Here is a 6,000-nt window from a genome sequence, read left to right as displayed (position 1 = left end):
TTTGTGACGTATAAAAAAAACTACTTACTAGATCTCGTTCAAACCAATTTTCGGTGGAAGTTTGCATGGGAATGTACATCATAATATATTTTTTTTAGTTTTATCATTCTCTTATTTTAGAAGTTACAGGGGGGCGGGGGGACACACATTTTACCACTTTGGAAGTGTCTCTCGCGCAAACTATTCAGTTTAGAATAAAAAAATATTAGAAACCTCAATATCATTTTTGAAGACCTATCCATAGATACCCCACACGTATGACACGTATGGTTATAATGAAAAAAAAAATTTGAGTTTCAGTTCTAAGTATGGGGAACCCCCAAAATTTATTGTTTATATTTTCTATTTTTGTGTGAAAATCTTAATGCGGTTCACAGAATACATCTACTTACCAAGTTTCAACAGTATAGTTCTTATAGTTTCGGAAAAAAGTGGCTGTGAGTGCTGTGACATACACGGACAGACAGACAGACAGACAGATAGACATGACGAATCCATAAGGGTTCCGTTTTTTGCCATTTAGCCAACAGAACCCTAAAAATATAGGCCACGAAGTCGATCACGCAGAAATATTCCGCAAAACTCAATATCTTGTTGTGCAGTAAACATTCCATTTCCGACGCTCGGAACTCGCAAGGCGCAAGATATAGAATTTAAAGACGAAACGATTCGCGACGAATGTACTCGTATCACTGCACATAATATATCCATCTTTTTAGCCAACCGGTATATTACAAATTCTTTTTTTACCCGCCTGCCGAAGAAGGGTTGGCTATAATGCGTTTCGAATAATGTTTAAGCTAGTGTAATGGCCGCTTTTCTCTATGAAGGTCATATAAATTAAGTAGTAGTCACATTACCCATTTTGCATTAAATAACATATTTGCATTCGGCATTAGGTACATACATATACATATTAAAGTAGTTACTTAATTCGTTAAAATAATACATAGTAAATAACACTTATTAGGTAGTAGTAAGTGTAAGTACTTATTCCATTTGTGACCATATGTTTTTGTATTTATTTATTTTAAAAAATCCATTACATGTAATGCGATAAGTTTTCCCAAAACTACAGCACATTTATTTGAGGCGTCTGTAGGACAGTATAGTTGAATCATCGAGAGCGTGGAATTGCATATGTAGTAGTATTGTTTGTTTACAGGCATTCTATATTTGAATTTTCTATTTTCTTGTACTATCAGCATACAACCACTACAAATGCAATTCCATCTTCTCGATAATTCAACTATAATTTAATTGCTAAAATTGACTTTGATTAGACATAAGATAGACATTTTGTAAGCTTGATACCGATTATTTTGTTGTTTTTTATTCCTTACAATATTAAATGAAATAACTTGTTTATTTTGTCGCAAATTGTGTATACCTATAGATTGTGTAATATACCTAATGTTACACAGAATCAACCAATATCCTTGCCAGTAAAGATAGCATCATATTCTCGTTGATTCAGTTCCCGTTGATATTGCGTAGGCGTTTTATTTTACCATCCACAATATCCTATAGAGCAGTTCTGAAAACGCAATGTCATCACTAAATTATATTTTAGTAATAAGCACACCAACTATTGTATGTGCCCATGTAACGAAAGCGTACGTCTTAATACCAAAGTGCAAGTCATTTAATCTCGAAACGAACTGATTATAACGAGCAATCGACCAAATTGATAATATTGGTTTAGATTTTACATATGTGCCTAGGTAGGTAGGTACATGTATTACATATTACGTAACTATGTTTAAGTTACGTAATATGTAATACATGTACCTACCTAGGTACATATGTACGTTTCCCTATTCTAGGCATTCAGAACAACAAACAAATTCCCCATAAACACAAATTGAGTTAGGAAAGAACAACTCGTTGAGCCGCGAACCCTTCACTGCCCTTATCGTTGAGTCGTTGAGCTGTGCCTACTTTTCTACTTAACCCTCCACTTGCGTCGACCTCGAGATGACTCAAGCGCCCTCTGCCTGACAACGCCAGGTAGCTCTCGTCATTCAACCTTAAATTGTTGTCGTTTTGTGCTTTAAAAATAACAGGCTAGATTTCATACTATCTATTCGATATATTTAGGTAAAGACAAGATTTTATTATTTATCGTATTGTTATTGCAGTTCAATACCACATCACAGTATTTTTTACGTGTTTCGTAGCCTAACTCTACTATTTGTCAGAATAAACTTAAATAAATGTGAGTTAATACATTTATAGACGGGTCTATCGCGAATTTATTTCATTACGTTTATTTACCGTCGTTTCGTTAGCCGCGACCACGACAAGTGAAACCTTAAATACATAAAGGTAATAAAATAAATTCGCGATAGACCCGTCTATAAATGTGAGTAAATATATATGTGTTCAAAACGCGAAAGTTTTAAATATTATAAGCTTAAATATTTTGGCCAAAGGAATAAAAAGCGAATCTCCCTAATTTTCGAATGTCCCCAATTGCTAACAAAAGAAGCCTATACAAAGCTGAAAGCAATCGTTCTCCCGTCGTTTGCTCCACAGGCCGTGAAGACACCTCCGGTCAATTTCCCCAGTCATTTAAACTCGGGGTATTTTATTTAGGTTGGTTCAAATGCTCGTTTAAATGGCAAATGTGTGTTGTTATTTTCCTAAATAAAATAAGTCTATATTTTCTATAGAACTGTAGAGGAACTACGAGTATAGTAATTTGGATATTTTTATGGTAACTGCAACTGCAGCACTCGAAAAGCAACATTAGACGATTATTTAATGCTATTTGTTCACAATCTTTTCCCTTTCACGAAACTTCCCTTCTTTAAATGGCCCTTTTGAAGATGTACCTGTCCTCGCTGATCTTCGCTTTTTAGTTACCAAATTCAGCGAAATCGGCCTGGAGCTCAATATGAGCAAATGTGAACTTTTTGTAAGCCCAGATGTCCAAAATGATACACAAATTATAAACGACTTTAGAAATAACTGCCCTGGCATACAATTACTCACCAAAAGCTCGCTTCATCTCCTTGGAGCCCCAGTGTTTGAAGAATCAATTCCAGAATACATTGATACCCAAATTCATCGTTTTTCTGAAATTTCGGACCGCCTTCTACAAATTAATTCACACATGGCTTTTTTTATCATTCGGTTTTGTCTTTTCGTTCCTAAATTTACGTACGTAATGCGATGCAGCCCTCTTTTCAAATATCCACAATTATGTCAAAAGGTCGATGAAATTATACACATCGAAATACAAAAAATCTTCAATATTAATATTGACAATAGGCAATTTATCCACGCCACATTGCCTATACGGTTTGGTGGCCTAGGTATAAGGCAGATATCTAGTGTCGCACTGCCCGCTTTTCTGTCTTCCGTGCATGGTACACTATCCCTCGTAGGTAAAATACTCACACCGTCACTGCGTGACTTCGAGGTAGTGTACCTGTCGGAAGCAGAAAATGCGTGGCGTCTAGCTTGCCCGAACAAAGACATGCCGGCCGAAAAATCAACCCAACGATTTTGGGACGAACCGCTCTGCCATCAAGTACAAAACTGGCTGCTAAATTCAGCACAATCCAACAGAGAAAAAGCCCGCCTTCTTGCCTCATCCCAACATGAATCCGGCTTTTGGCTACACGCCTTCCCCTCCATTAATTGCGCAACTTTACTGGACAACAATTCTTTCAGACTGGCTGTCGGCCTCCGCCTAGGCGCCGAAATAGTTGTCCCCCACAGCTGTCCCTGCGGAACAGATGTTGACAGTCTGGGCTCCCACGGCCTCTCCTGCCGAAGGAGTGCCGGCCGCCTGTCCCGCCACGCCAGCCTCAACGATGTCATCCGTCGGGCCTTTGTCAGCGTGGGCGTGCCGGCCGCGTTGGAACCAGCCGGTCTGGCGCGCGCCGATGGCAAGAGGCCCGATGGAATAACCCTCATCCCCTGGCAGATGGGACGGCCGCTCATCTGGGATGCCACATGTGTAGACACCCTAGCGCCGTCCCATCTAGTCGCCACGTCTCAGAGAGCTGGCGACGCGGCGGCAGCGGCTGAAACCCTAAAACGCCGCAAATATGCTGGTCTTACAAACAACCACATATTTGCGGCGTTCGCGGTAGAGACCCTGGGGCCGTGGTGTCGTGACGCTCACAATCTTTTTAAGGGCCTAAAAAAAAGACTATTGGAAACCACGGGTGACCCTAGGGCTGGCTCATTCCTAGGCCAAAGAATAGGCATAGCTATTCAGCGTGGGAATGTAGCCAGCCTTATTGGCACCCTTCCGCAGGGGACAGATCTGGGGGACCTAAGGTAGGTGAGTAAGTTTTATTTATTTATTTTATTAGTTCTAGTTTTAATTTATTTAGTTTATACATAATTTTAATAATAGTTTGTATAAGTTTTGTTATTGAATAAATTAGTTCCACAGATGTACCTATATTTCTCATATAGCCTTTCTACAAAATTCACCTTTCGCAAACCAGCACGGGGATTTTTGCTGATGTATTGTTATTATTTTTGCTTGTATGTAAATTCAATGTTGACGTGTAAAAGTGCCTTTGTGGCCTATTTGCTGAATAAATGTTGAAGTTTTTCTTGCGAGTTAGCTGTAATATTATGATCCTGCATCCGATTTTTTAATAGGTACCATTTTTACTAAAATTATATTTCATAAATATATAAATAACTGTATGAAAGAAATACTCCACAATTAATGGTTAGTCCATAGATTACTAAGTATATATTGTATATAAACTAGCTCCACTCCATGTCGTCGGCTTAAGTCGCAAACCTCGTAACTCCATTTCAAGGAAATTAGTAATTGCTACCTTGGGCAACAATACTTAAAGTCGTAAACCTCGTAACTCCCCCGGAGGAGTTCCGAGGTTTGCGACTTAAGCCGACGATGTATCTTTTACGGCGTTAGTACGCCATACATAGAAAGCTATAAGCATTTTATAGCGCATCATCACTGACATACGGCTATTTATGACGTCACTTAACGATCCTCCATCGCGTTTATGAGCCTCGAAGGGCGGAGTAAATCATATCATGAGGGCAAAATTCCTGTAACAAAATATATTGTTGGGTTCTGGAAATTACTTCATATGCTTGTTTGCTAAAAAGCAATTAGTCTTATGAGAGCTCTTCAAGTCTTGCTCGAGTTTATATGCAGAAATTGTTTAATTTATTTTGTGGTTCGGAATTTTTCAGTTTAAATTGCCCGTTTTTTCGGAAAATAGCATTAATTGTGTAATCTAATAAAATAATACTTATAATGTAAGTACTTAAATGCATTAAGTAGTTTTCTTAATGTGATATTGATATACCTACCAAAGTCATAGGTATCGAAAATGTAATAGCTGCCTATAGCGCATATCAAAATGTACATGAGAGTCACCGAGCATATAATCGAATATATATTAATTATCTGGATGAGAGTGCCGGATGTACGACTATCACAGTTTATATTCATTATGCATGTGGATTCATCAAGTATTAGGCAACCATTAAATTTTCGTTAGTATTCGGACCACCGAACACGGAATTTTATTGCTAATCATTACATTCATTTCAATGCATTATGAGGCATGTGAGCTTAGCGTGGATCAAAGTCATTTTTATTTTACTTCTCTATAAATGGACTTTGGTATGTAAAACAATACAGACTTTTTGTTTTATCCTGGATATAGTTGCTTCAAATTTTTCGTTTAAGTGTGTGAAAATGCCTGTGATTGATTTATTATTTAATTTTGGCATCCCAAACTTTAAAAAAAATGTGTAATTTTATAGTTATTTGTAGTGGAAATAAATTATTTCCACTACCCTGCATCATTGCCGCAGTCGTCAATTAAGAGAAGAGCATAATCTTATTTAAATAAGTCAAACGTGCCGGGTAAGTTTACAAGGAACTTATCACTGAAAGTGTTTAATTTGCAGGGTGTTACGTTTGTTCCCGAACGCGCTGAGGTGACCTTTGTCGACGAGAAGCATGTCTACAACGTTTCTGCAAAA

At 37.8% G+C, this 6,000-nt stretch overlaps 1 long non-coding RNA gene across 1 annotated transcript in view; it reads right to left on the bottom strand.

The window, feature by feature from the left end:
- The window catches only part of LOC134796815 (uncharacterized), a 210,742-nt gene continuing 204,742 nt past the window's right edge, over positions 1 to 6,000 (bottom strand). Inside the window, exon 2 of the long non-coding RNA XR_010144999.1 lies at positions 1 to 444. This is a non-coding gene — a long non-coding RNA (uncharacterized LOC134796815). The remainder of the gene's footprint in view (positions 445 to 6,000) is intronic.

This window comes from Cydia splendana, chromosome 14, assembly GCF_910591565.1.
Source record: "Cydia splendana chromosome 14, ilCydSple1.2, whole genome shotgun sequence".
Classification (NCBI taxonomy): Eukaryota; Metazoa; Arthropoda; class Insecta; order Lepidoptera; family Tortricidae; genus Cydia; species Cydia splendana.
This window is presented reverse-complemented; position numbering and strand designations above follow the sequence as displayed.